At 37.4% G+C, this 14,439-nt stretch overlaps 1 non-coding gene across 1 annotated transcript; it reads left to right on the forward strand.

Moving 5' to 3' along the window:
- The first annotated feature begins 13,940 nt into the window (after nt 1–13,940).
- Nucleotides 13,941–14,044, forward strand: LOC130984175 (small nucleolar RNA R71). Its single transcript, XR_009088125.1, has one exon. It is a non-coding gene; the product is annotated as a small nucleolar RNA R71 (small nucleolar RNA).
- The last annotated feature ends 395 nt before the right edge of the window (nt 14,045–14,439 follow it).

A 14,439-nucleotide genomic window follows, 5' to 3' on the forward strand; every position in this document is an offset into this window, starting at 1 on the left:
TGTTGATGGCTATGCCGAAGATGACATGGGGACAGATTTGTGTTGTTTTATTTCTTTTTAGGTTTGTTTGTTTTTAGTTTGGGTGACTCTGGTTGCTCCACTACTATTGTGTTGAGCTACTTGCTTTAAAAAAGTACATATGCGATAAATATTTAACTGTATTTGTTACTGTTGGTATTAAAATGGATTTCTCAACTGGCATGAATTTCAACGGCAAATTAGGTCGACTGCAAAAAGTACGAAGATAAAAGAAAATCGAAGTCAAAGATGTATAATACAGGAAAAACAGATTGACTAGCGGTTACTTTTTTTTGAATATCAAGACTTTACTTGAGTTTCAAGCTAATAATGGAAAACATGGTGAAATTTGGAGAATAAGCTCGAGGAAGAATAACTGCCAAAGTCTTTCTCTATAAAACAGAAGGTTGAACTCAACACAAGCATGTGTTCCAATCCACACTACAAGAAAACTGTTGAGTGTCTTCGGATTTACCGACAGATTTACCAAAAAATAATTTGCTGGTAATATGTTTACCATTCCGACTGTATAAACTTTGCTAATAATTGTTTACCGGCAGATTTTTTTCGTCCGCCGCTAATTACCGTGAAAAAGTTTCGTTAATAATTTTTACCATCGGATTTTCTCCTCGGTAAATCCGACGATAGTATATTATTAATTAAGAATTAAACTAATAACTAACGCAGATTATTTAACCGTTGGTAAATCCGACGGTAAACATAAATTTTAAATTTTTTAAAAATTTTGTTTAAAAAGTAATATATAATTTTAAATATTTAAATTCAATAATTCTAAACAAATAAATCAGAAAATACAATACTAATTTACTCAAAAAATAATTAACTTAGATAATAATAAACTTGGAAAATTAACAACAATAAATAATAAGTCAATAATTAACTCAGAAAATAAACAAGTTATGATTAACTCAGATAATTAACAACAATCAACTAATTAACTCAGAAAATAATTAACTCAGTTAATAATAAACTTACAAAATTAACAATAATAAATAATAAGTCCATAATTAACTTAGAAAATAAACAAGTTATGATTAACTCAGACAACTAATAACAATCAACTAATTAACTCAGATAATAATAAACTTAGAAAATTAACAACAATAAACAATAAGTCAATAATTAACTCAGAAAATAAACAAGTTAAGTTAACTTAAACAATTAACAGTAATCAAATAATTAAATCAGAAATCAATTAGCTCAGATAGTAATAAACTTAAAAAATTAACAACAAAACAATAAATCAATAATTAAGTTAGAAAACAAACAAGTTAAGATTAACTCAAACAATTAACAATAATTAACTAATTAACTCAGGAAACAATTAACTCAGACAATAATAAACTTAAAAAATTAAAAACAATAAATAATAAGTCAATAATTAACTCAAAAAATAAACAAGTTAAAATTAATTCAGACAACTGACAATAATTAACTAATTAACTCAGAAAAACAATTAACTTAAAGAACACCAGAATAGAAATTAGAACAATGCAGTTGGGAATCTTACATTTGCAGAACAATAAACAAATTCAAAATATAAACAGATACTAGAATAATAAACACAAAATCATCAAAACGAAATTCAAATTCAAAATCATAAACAAAATTTCAAACATATAATCATCAAAACAGAATTGAAAAAAATCTTAAATCAAAATAGAATTAAGAAATCCTAAAAATATAAACTAATACATGAACTAAATTTAAAAAATAGTTAAATCTCTAATATAAGCATCCTAATTGTAAATTTTTTAATTCATAGCAAATTAAAATTATATAGATGGTGAGTTACCTGGAGACAATGGTGGCGTAGAGGATTTTTCTGGCGTGATGGTAGCATAGATGGCGAAGTGGTGGCGGTGGTGACTAACCGACAAGGCTGCATTAGGATTTCTTAAAATAAATTAAAAAAATAGCAGGAAGAATGAGGGGGACAACATACTTGGAAGGAGGAAGGAGGTAGCTCTGCGTTTAAAATCTAGTTAAATATTAAATAATTAAATTAATAATATTGAATTAATTATAAGCAAAGAGGATTTAGAAATTAATAATTTATAATTGGCAGAAGTAAAAATAATTATTAAGATACAAATTAAAACAGTTATCGTAAAGGTTTTGACCCAAAATTTGGTAAAACGCGCCAAAAATGAAACTTGGGCCCAAGGCCCACTCACTAACACTCTCATCATGCCACATTTCAGCTCATTCTCCCCTCTCATACACTCAAACACACAATTCAGCCCTAAGTGAGAAGAGATGAGAAGTGAAACCTTGGCACTATTCATCTTCTTCTTTTGCTCATAAATTAAAATCCAGAGCTCTAATTGCTGCATCGTTTGTGACTACGCGTTCGTCTTGGGGTCCCCTTCAATTCCATCTAATCATATAATTTTACATAATTTAATCTGGAGTTCTAATCAAATTCATGGATAACAAAGAGATTAAGCTTCCTTACCTTGTACCACTCAATGTTAGGTCAAAACCCTACTTGAGGTTGTGCTTGAGCTTCCTCTAAAGCATCAAAATTATAATTTTCCAAGGATTCAAGGATCGCTTGATTATTCCAAAACAAGCTCAGGCTCACCTCGAAAGGTACAAGATTCATGCATGGATACATGTGAGTAAAGAATAGGATTTGAAAGATGATTAAATCACTTCCCAAAAAGAATTTGAGACAAAACCTTCTATGCGAGTTACAAAAGAAAGGATAGATTGAGTCACTAAAACTCGTTTGATTTGATATACCTTGTTCTCTCTATCAAGGGTTCTTGACTTAGATTCCTTTCTTGAGATGCACCATAATTCTCTTTCTGGTGTGTTTCGTTATTTTTCTACGACTTCACTTAATCGCAATCCAAGATATTTTTTTGACTCCTTGCGAATACTGTTCGTGCTGTTCGTTCTTCTTTTGAGCGTAGTATCCTTTAGAAATAAACTTGAAATTATTGAAAAGAGAAAGGTTGAGAGAAAACCTGAGATCATTGAGCAATGATTAGTGAAGGACTTAGCTACGTTACCCTGTTTTGGATTAGCATAACTCTAGGCTTGAATCTGAATTATCTAAAGTTTAGGATCACCAAATGGGTTTGTGTGATTTTACAACGTTTCTATTTGGAACTTTTACCTTGATGGGAACCTTCTAGTTCTTATCCGTTTTGGAAATTCTCTGTTTTTTAAATATAGGACGTGATGCGCCTTGTTGAGTATGCTAGATCTCTCTTGGGGAAGCGAAGATTTCTTTTGGGAGTTGTATTTTGTACCTAGTTTATGCATGTTCTCCACTTTTGTATATTAACTTGTATATCCCTCATAGAGGTTGATTTTGGAGAAAAATAATTTATGTTTATTTTGTATACTTTTGAGTTATATATATTTTCTAGCCGGCATTTGCTTCGCAGGTCAAGACTAGTACTTGTTATGCATTCGTTTTGGCATCCTATGTATATATTTTTATTTCTTTTGTTCCTGTACTCTACCTTTTATCGTTTTCCAAAAACGATAAGATCTTTTGCTTATCCTTTTTTCACAAGCTCCTAGTTATACTATCTTGTGTGTAATTTTTGTTCTTTAAAGGTCGTAATACCTCAGAACCTTTGATTTACGACTTAAACATAATGTTCAGTGTGGTAGGATGTTACACTATGGTATCATAGCAGTTCGTTTCTGTAGAGCCTGAGGGACAGTGATGAGTCCACATTTGATGATATATTTTGACTCAATTTGGATGGATTCTAGCACATAAACCTACACTTAAGCACCAAAATAGCATACTTTCGTGATTTCTCCCTAATTTGGACTTAAATGTGAAAACATGTACTTTTGTGCTTAAATTAGTGATTTTAATTCCACTTCTATTCCATTCGATGCCATGATATGTTTGTTGTGTGATTTCAGGCCTTAGAGGTAAGATTGGCTAGCCAAAAATGGAAGAAAGCATGTACAAGAGAGAAAACATGAAGAAAACAAGGAAAAGCACACACAGCAAAGTGTGCGTGCATACGCACAAGTCAACTTTCAGCCAAGTGTGCGGACACACACATCTGTGCGTACGCACACATCTGTGCATACGCACAGGACCCTGCACGTGATTTCATTAAAGGAACACATGCATCGCGATTTCTGAGGCCTCTTGGCCCATTTTGGAAGGCTTGAAGACTGAATTTGGATGCTATATGAAGGGGATATCAACACATATGAGGGAGGAGCTATTAGGATTTAGTTTGAGTTTTTTACAAGTTTTACATAGTAATTAAGAGTAGGAGTAGTGTAGAGCAGATAGCTCTCCTAGGGTTTCATTTTCATCTTCATTGTAGCATTTTATAGCAAGCTTTGATCTTTGGATTTTGCTTCTTTAATTGTAAGTACTCTCAATTTCCTCTTCAATTAAAGCACTTTATTTCCATTTTCTTTTGGTTCAAGTTACCTTGTTCATAATTGCAATTTTGAGTTTCTTGAAGTTTTGATTGATGAATTCAATGTTTCATGCTTTCTTTATGCTTGATTGCTTGTTTATGTTTGGTTTTGTGAATATTTGGTTATAGTTTTCTAATTTTTCTTGCAATTTCTCATGTTTTGATTTTATGCACACCAAGTGTTTGTGAAAATGCCACTTGGTAATTTTGAGTAGATTTTCACACCTTGGCTTGGGGTTTGAGTTCCTAAGATACTAGAGTCATTCTTGGGGAGTTAGTTGACTCTTGTTTTCATTAAAGCTAGCAAGGACTTATGGATTAAGGTCAATTATGCTTGCTTGACTTACTCCTCGATGTTAGGGGTTAACTTGGCGAGATTGACTCATCATAATTACCATAGTTGTGGTTATGGAAATGATAGGATTCCTTGGATCCTCATTCCCAAGTCAAGCATCTTTTTGCATTTCTAGCATTTTCACTAAGTTTTGATCTTGCTTCCCTTTTTAATTGCATTAATTGTCAATTTTGATTATCTCTTTATTCTTTTATTTCTTAAGTTCCTTTAATCTTTCTTTCTTTGATTTGGAAATCACTCTTTTTTTTTGCCTCCACAACTAAAAGCGTGACACTTTCGATTGCATTCCTAGGGAGAACGACCCGAGGTTGTATAACTCTTGATTTATATTAGAAATTATAAACTTTGATTGGGAGGATTATTTGTTGGTTTGGACTATGCTACCAACGAAGAAATTTTTTTGCTAAAATTCCAAACCATCGTGATGCTCTCCGTCAGACAAACTGACTATGCTTCAGAGCATACTCTTAATTGTGTGTGTATACTATTTAGGATATTTGCTTGATAAATGTAGCATACTTTTAGGACTTGGAAGCACTAGACTTGAAATAATAAGACTGTACCTTAATATCAATTGTTTGGTGTAAACAGGACCAGAATGGTGTCTCGTGGATGTGGACATGGACGTGGTCGAGGAAAAGGTAGGAGAGGTAATGCAGAACTAGAACCGACCAGTAACAACTTGGTGAACTTTACGGCCGCGCTAGAGAATATGGCTGCTGCTGTGTAGGCCACAGCTAAGATGCTGGGGTAACAAACTGGAAATGGGAATGGCAATGGGGTTAATGGACTTAATGAAGGGCCAATAACTTTGGCCGCTTTTCTGAAGGTGAACCCATCTATCTTCAAGGGTAATAGAAACCCTACGGAGGTGGACAACTGATTTCAGGCTTTGGAAAGAGCTCTATAAGCTTAACACGTGCCTGAGGACCAGTTTGTGGAGTTTGCCACATACCAATTAGTAGGAGAAGCTTAGTTCTGGTAGTAGGGAACTCATCGTTTGCTGTAGCAAGGTGATGTTGTGATAACTTGGGATGCCTTCCGAGTTGAATTCTACAAGAAATATTTTCCAAACTCGGTTAGAGCGACGAAGAACTTTAAGCTGTTACAGCTGAAGTAGGGGTCAATGATCGTGGCAGAGTACACTTGCAAGTTTGAGGAGCTCTGTCAATTTTCTAACATCTGTCAAGGTGCTCCGGAGATTATGAGAAATGAAAATGTATCAAGTACGAGGGTAAACTTTGGAGTAATATTTTGAGTGATGTGGGGCCTATGGAGGTCTGAGTTTTCTCTGAGCTAGTAAATAAGAGTAGAGTTATGGGAGAATGCTCAAGAAAGACTGTCGTGGTAAAGGATGACCGTAGGGAGTTCTATAAGAAGGAGCAAGGCAAGAGTTATGCACCAAGGGATCAAAACTTCAAGAGAGGTGGCTATTAAAGGAATGACAACTACAATCGTCGATTTCAAGGCAGAGGAAGCCATGGGAAAGCTCATCCAGATCGGTTGAGGTGTAATAGATGCGGGACTTATCACCCAAACAAGCCATGCAAGGTTAGATCAGACTTGTGTTACAACTATGGACAGCCAGGACATTTCTCTAAGTCTTGCTCACGCAGAGAGTCTCAGGATGCTGGTAGGGCTCAGACACGGAGCTGAATTTTCACTACGACTACTGATGTGCTGGTAGGTTTGACACTCTGATCAGAGGCAACTACAAAATTGATAACAAAATATTCTCGACCTTGACAGTTTATTCATGACTTGATAGGAAAGTTTTCAAACTCTGAAGGAGAGGTTAACTACAGCGTTACTTCTTATGTTGGCTAAACCTCATAACCATTTGAGGTTTATTGTGACGCTTCATTGAAGGGTCTAGGGTGTGTACTTATGCAATACCAGAATGTTGTGGCTTATGCGTTACAACAGTTAAGGCCACACGAAGTAAATTATTTGACTCATGACTTGGAACTTGCTGCGGTTGTGTTTGCGTTGAAGGTGTTGAGACATTATCTCTATGGAGTTAAATTCTGAGTTTTCTCTGATCATAAGATCCTGAAGTACCTCTTTAATCAGAAAGAGTTTAATATGCGTCAAAGGAGGTGGATGGAGCTGCTGAAAGACTACGACTTTGAAACGAGTTATCACTGGGAAAAAGTGACGGAGGAAAATTGTCGGTAAAGAATTTCTCAATAAAATCGCATTGCAAGTATAGATCTAAACCGACAATTAAACCTCAATCAACATTTAATTAGGTTGTCACAAGTACAAATCCCAATTAAAATAAATCGAAGTATTCAAACATTGGGTCGTCTCTCAAGGAATTACAGGGAAGTGTTTATTATTGGTTATGATGTACTTCTTTTTGGGGTTTTGAAATAAGGAACAAGAAATGTAAATATCAAGAAAGTAAAGAAATCTCAAATGGTAAAAAGGTCTTGGCAAGGGTTAATGGTTAAGGATCTCTATCCTTGTCACTAACCACAATATGATAGTTATAGGGATTGGTGGACAAAATTGTGATTCATACTTAAATTGTTGTTCGAAATTGATTCCCCGGTAATGGTCCCAAAAACTTGGTGCTCAATACCATGGTCTAAACATAATTTCACAACTTCGCTCAACTAACCAGCAAGTGCACTGGGTCGTCCAAGTAATAAACCTTACGTGAGTAAGGGTCGATCTCACGGAGATTGTTGGTATGAAGCTAGCTATGGTCATCTTGTAAATCTCAGTCAGGCAGATAATAAATGGTTATGGAGTTTTCGAATAACAATAATAAATAAACTGAAAGTAAAGATAGAAATACTTATGTAGATCATCGATGGAAATTTCAGATAGGCGTATGAAGATGCTATGCTCCTTCTGAATCTCTGCTTTCCTACTACCTTCATCCGATCCTTCTTACTCCTCTCTATGGCAAGCTGTATGTAGGGCATCACCGTTGTCAATGGCTACATCCCATCCTCTCAGTGAAAAAGGTCCAAATGCTTTGTCACGGCATGGCTGATCATCTGTCGGTTCTCGATCATGTTGGAATAGAATTCCTTGATTCTTTTGCATTTGTCATCACACCCAACAATCGCGAGTTTAAAGCTCGTCACAGTCATTCAATCCCAGAATCCTACTCGGAATACCACAGACAAGGTTTAGACTTTCCGGATTCTCATGAATGCCACCATCAATTCTAGCTTATACCACGAAGACTCTGATCTCACGGAATGGAAGGCTCGGTTGTCAGGCAAGGGCAACCATGCGTCGTGCATCAGGAATCCAAGAGATACACACTCTAGCTTTCGCTTGTAGAACGGAAGTGGTTGTCAGGCACGTGTTCATAGGAACGGATGATGATGAGTGTCACGGATCATCACATCCATCAGATTGAAGTACGAGTAGTATCTTAGAACAGAAATAAGATTCAATTTGAATAAAAGATAGTAGTAATTGCATTAAAACTCGAGGTACAGCAGAGCTCCACACCCTTAATCTATGGTGTGTAGAAACTCCACCGTTGAAAATACATAAGTGATGAAAGTTCAGGCAGGGCTGAATGGCCAGCCCCCAAAACGTGATCATAGGATCAAAAAATACAATCCCAGATCCAGGATGTCTAATACAATAGTAAAATGTTCTATTTATACTAGACTAGCTACTAGGGTTTACAGAAGTAAGTAATTGATGCAGAAATCCACTTCCGGGGCCCACTTGGTGTGTGCTTGGGCTAAGCTTGAACTTTAAACATGCAGAGGCTTCTCTTGGAGTTGAACGCCAAGTTGTAACGTGTTTTTGGCGTTCAACTCTGGTTCGTGACGTGTTTCTGGCGTTTGACTCCAGAATGCAACATGGAACTGGCGTTGAGCGCCAGTTTACATCATCTAATATCAAATAAAGTATAAACTATTATATATTGCTGGAAAGCTCTGGATGTCTACTTTCCAATGCCATTAAGAGCGCGCTATTTGGAGTTCTGTAGCTCCAGAAAATCCATTTCGAGTGCAGGGAGGTTAGAATCCAACAGCATCAGTAGTCCTTTGTCAGTCTTTTATCAGAGTTTTGCTCAGGTCCCTCAATTTCAGCCAGAAAATACCTGAAATCACAGAAAAACACAAAAACTCATAGTAAAGTCCAGAAATATGAATTTAGCATAAAAACTAATGAAAACATCCCTAAAAATAGCTAGATTATACTAAAAACTATCTAAAAACAATGCCAAAAAGCGTATAAAATATCCGCTCATCACAACACCAAACTTAAATTGTTGCTTGTCCCCAAGCAAATGAAAATCAATTAGGATAAAAAGAAGAGAACATACTATAAATTTCAGAATATCAATGAATATTAATTCTAATTAGATGAGTGGGACTTGTAGCTTTTTGCTTCTGAACAGTTTTGGCATCTCACTTTATCATTTGAAGTTTAGAATGATTGGCATCTCTAGGAACTTAGAATTTCAGATAGTGTTATGATTCTCTTAGTTAAGTTTGTTGATTCTTGAACATAGCTACTTTTATGAGTCTTGGCCGTGGCCCTAAGCATTTTGTTTTCCAGTATTACCACCGGATACATAAATGCCACAGACACATGAATGGGTGAACCTTTTCAGATTGTGACTTAGCTTTGCTAAAGTCCCCAGTTAGAGGTGTCCAGAGATCTTAAGCACACTCTTTTTGCTTTGGATCACGACTTTAACCACTCAGTCTTAAGCTTTTCACTTGGACCAGCATGCCACAAGCACATGGTTAGGGACAGCTTGATTTAGCCGCTTAGGCCTGGATTTTATTTCCTTGGGTCCTCCTATCCATTGATGCTCAAAGCCTTGGATCCTTTTTACCCTTGCCTTTTAGTTTTAAGGGCTATTGGCTTTTTCTGCTTGCTTTTTCTTTTTCTTTCTAATTTTTTCGCCATTTTTTTCTTTTTTTTTCGCAAGTTTTTGCTTTTTCACTGCCTTTTCTTGCTTCAAGAATCAATTTTCATGATTTTTCAGATTGTCAATAACATTCTCTTTGTTTATCATTCTTTCAAGATTCAACAATTTTAACATTCATAAACAACAAGATCAAAATTATGCACTGTTCAAGCATTCATTCAGAAAATAAAAAGTACTGTCACCACATCAATATAATTAAACTAAATTCAAGGATAATTTCGAAATTCATGTACTTCTTGTTCTTTTGAATTAGAAACATTTTTCATTTAAGAGAGGTGAAGAATTCATGGAATTATTCATAGCCTTAAGACATAGTTACTACATACTAATGATCATGAAGTAGAGACACAAAACATAAACAAACATATAGCATAAATTCGAAAAAATAGAAAGAAAATAAGAACAAGGAATGAGTCCACCTTAGTGATGGTGGCGCTTTCTTCTTGAAGAACCAATGATGTCCTTGAGTTCTTCTATGTCTCTTCCTTGCCTTTGTTGCTCCTCCCTCATTGCTCTTTGATCTTCTCTAATTTCATGGAGAATGATGGAGTGCTCTTGACGTTCCACCCTTAATTGATCCATATTGTAACTCAAATCTTCTAGAGAAGTGTTGAGTTATTCCCAATAGTTGTTGGGAGGAAAGTGCATCCCTTGAGGCATCTTCGGGATTTCTTGGTGATGAGCTTCCTCATGCGTCTCTTGGGTTCTATGAGTGGGCTCTCTTGTTTGCTCCATTCTTTTCTTAGTGATGGGCTTGTCCTCCTCAATGGGATGTCTCCTTCTATGATAACTCCAGCTGAGTAACATAGATGGCAAATAAGATGAGGAAAAGCTAGCCTTGCCATGGTGGAGGACTTTTCAGCTATTTTGTAGAATTCAAGGGAGATGACTTCATGAACTTCTACTTCCTCTCCATTCATGATGCTATGAATCATGATGGCTCAATCCATAGTAACTTCGGATCGGTTGCTAGTGAGGATGATGGAGCGTTGCATGAACTCCAACCATCCTCTAGCCACAGGCTTGAGGTCCAGTCTTCTTAATTGAACTGGCTTGCCTTTGGAGTCTCTTTTCCATTGAGCTCCTTTAACACATATGTCCATAAGGACTTGGTCCAACCTTTGATCAAAGTTGACCCTTCTTGTGTAGGGGTGTGCATCTCCTTGCATCATGGGCAAGTTCAATGCCAACCTCATATTTTCCGGACTAAAATCTAAGTATTTCCCCTGAACCATTGTAAGATAGTTCTTTGGATTCGGGTTCATACTTTGATCATAGTTCCTAGTGATCCATGCTTTGGCATAGAACTCTTGAACCATCAAGATTCCGACTTGTTGAATGGGGTTGGTCAGAACTTCCCAACTTCTTCTTTGGATCCATTGTCGGATCTCCGGATACTCATTTTTCTTAAGCTTGAAAGGCATCTCAGGGATCACCTTCTTCTTGGCCACAACATCATAGAAGTGGTCTTGATGGGCTTTGGAGATGAATCTCTCCATCTCCCATGGCTTGGAGGTGGAAGCTTTTGTCTTCTCTATTCCTTTTCTAGAGGTTTCTCCAGTCTTAGGTGCCATAGGTGGTTATGGAAAAATAAAAAGCTATGCTTTTACCACACCAAACTTAGAATATTGCTCGCCCTCGAGCAAAAGAAGAAAGAAAAGAAGAAGAGGAAGAGAAAATACGGAGGAGAGTGGGGGGAGGTGTATTCGGCTAAGGTGTAGAAGAGGGGGTTGTGTTGTGTGAAAATGAAGAAGGATGGAGGGGTTTATATAGTGAGGCGGACAGGGAGTAGGTTCGGCTATTTAGGGTGGGTTTGGGTGGGAAAGAAAATTTGAATTTTGAAGGTAGATGGGGTTTATGGGAAAGAGTGGATAGATGTGAGCTGTGAAGGGGGGTAATTGGAAAGAGAGAGTTTATGGGGAAGAGAGGATGAATGTAAAGAAGATGAGAGAAGGTGAGTGGAAGTAGGTGGGGATCCTGTGGGGTTCACAGATCCTGGGATGATCCTATGGGGTCCACAGATCCTGAAGTGTCAAGGATTTACATCCCTGCACCAATTAGGCATGTAAAACGCCTTTGCATACAATTCTGGTGTTTAAACACCAAAGTGATGCTTATGTTGGGCGTTCAACGCCCAATTGCAGCATGTTTCTGGCATTGAACGCCAGTTCCATGCTTGTTTCTGGCGTTCAGTGCCAGCTCTCCTCAGGGTATATTCCTGGCGTTCAAACGCCAGGATACTGCTTGTTTCTGGCATTCAACGCCAGATCCATGCTCTGTTCTGGCGTTGACCGCCAGCCAGATGCTCCTTACTGGCATTTGAACGCCAGTAAGTTCTTCCTCCAGAGTGTGATTTTTCTTCTGCTGTTTTTGATCCTGTTTTTAATTTTAGTATTTTTTTCGTGACTCCACATGATCATGAACCTAATAAAACATAAAAGAACAATAAAAATAAAATAAAATTAGATAAATAAAAATTGGGTTGCCTCCCAATAAGCGCTTCTTTAATGTCAATAGCTTGACAGTGGGCTCTCATGTAGCCACACAGGTACTCAGGTCAATGTTGTAGACTCCCAACACCAAACTTAGAGTTTGGATGTGGGGATTCAATACCAAACTTAGAGTTTGGCTGAGGCCTCTCAACACCAAACTTAGAGTTTGATTGTGGGGGCTTTGTTTGACTCTGTACTGGGAGAAGCTTTTCATGCTTCCTCTCCATGGTTGCAGAAGAAGATCCTTGAGCTTTAAACACAAGGTAGTCCCCATTTAATTGAAGGACTAGTTCTCCTCTATCAACATCAATCACAGCTCCTGCTATGGCTAGGAAGGGTCTTCCAAGAATGATGCATTCATCCTCCTCCTTCCTAGTGTCTAAGATTATGAAATCAGCAGGGATGTAAAGGCCTTTAACCTTCACTAATACGTCCTCTACTAATCCATAAGCTTGTCTTACTGACTTGTCTGCCATTTGTAATGAGAATATGGTAGGTTGTACCTCAATGATCCCCAGCTTCTCCATTACAGAGAGTGGCATAAGATTTATACCTGACCCCAGATCACACTGAGCTTTTTCAAAGATCATGGTGCCTATGGTGCAGGGTATTACGAATTTGCCAGGATCTTGTCTCTTTTGAGGTAAAGTTTGCTGAACCCATGTATCTAGTTCACTAATGAGCAAGGGAGGTTCACCTTCCCAAGTCTCATTACCAAATAACTTGGTATTCAGCTTCATGATAGCTCCTAAATATTGAGCAACTTGCTCTCCAGTTACATCTTCATCCTCTTCAGAGGAAGAATAGTCTTCATAGCTCATGAATGGCAGAAGGAGGTTTAATGGAATCTCTATGGTCTCTATATGAGCCTCAGATTCCTTTAGGTCCTCAATAGGGAACTCCTTCTTGCTTGAAAGACGTCCCATGAGGTATTCCTCATTGGGATTCACGTCCTCTCCTTCTTCTCTAGGTTCGGCCATGTTGATTGTATCAATGGCCTTGCACTCTCTTTTTGGATTTTCTTCAGTATTGCTTGGGAGAGTACTAGGAGGAGTTTCAGTGACTTTCTTACTCAGCTGGCCCACTTGTGCCTCCAAATTTATGATGGAGGATCTTGTTTCACTCATGAAGCTTAGAGTGGCATTAGATAGATCAGAGACTAAATTTGCTAAGTTAGAGGTACTCTGCTCAGAATTCTCTGTCTGTTGCTGAGACTATTTCTTCCACCATTATTAAAGCCTTGTTGGGGCTTTTGTTGATCCTTCCATGAGAAATTTGGATAATTTCTCCATGATGAATTATAGGTGTTTCCATAAGGTTCACCCATGTAATTTACCTCTGCCATTGCAGGATTCTCAGGATCATAAGTTTCTACTTCAGAAGATGCCTCTTTAGTACTGTTGGATGCATTTTGCCATCCATTCAGACTTTGAGAAATCATGTTGACTTGCTGAGTCAACATTTTGTTCTGAGCCAATATGGCATTCAGAGCATCAATTTTAAGAACTCCTTTCCTCTGAGGCGTCCCATTATTCACGGAATTCCTCTCAGAAGTGTACATGAATTGGTTATTTGCAACCATTTCAATAAGTTCCTGAGCTTCTGCAGGCGTTTTCTTTAGGTGAATGGATCCACCTGCAGAATGGTCCAATTACATCTTAGAGAACTCAAACAGACCATAATAGAATATATCTATCATGGTCAACTCTGAAAACATGTCAGAAGGACATCTTTTGGTCATCTGCTTGTATCTTTCCCAAGCTTCATAGAGGGATTCACCATCTTTTTGCTTGAAGGTCTGAACATCCACTCTAAGCTTGCTCAGCTTTTGAGGAGGAAAGAACTTAGCCAAGAAGGTCGTGACCAGCTTATCCCAGGAGTCCAGGCCAGGAGTCCAGGCTATCCTTAGGTTGTGAGTCCAACCATGTTCTAGCTTTGTCTCTTACAGCAAAAGGGAAAAGCATGAGCTTGTAGACTTCAGGATCTACTCCATTAGTCTTAACAGTCTCACAGATCTGCAAGAACTCAGTTAAAAACTGGTAGGGATCTTCTGATGGAAGTCCATGAAACTTGCAGTTTTGTTGCATTAGAGCAACTAATTGAGGTTTCAGCTCAAAATTGTTTGCTCTAATGGTAAGAATTGAGATGCTTCTTCCATCAAACTTGGACGTAGGTGCAGTATAATCACCAAGCATTCTTCTTGCATTATTGTTG

This window comes from Arachis stenosperma, chromosome 5 (genome assembly GCF_014773155.1).
Source record: "Arachis stenosperma cultivar V10309 chromosome 5, arast.V10309.gnm1.PFL2, whole genome shotgun sequence".
Classification (NCBI taxonomy): domain Eukaryota; kingdom Viridiplantae; phylum Streptophyta; class Magnoliopsida; order Fabales; family Fabaceae; genus Arachis; species Arachis stenosperma.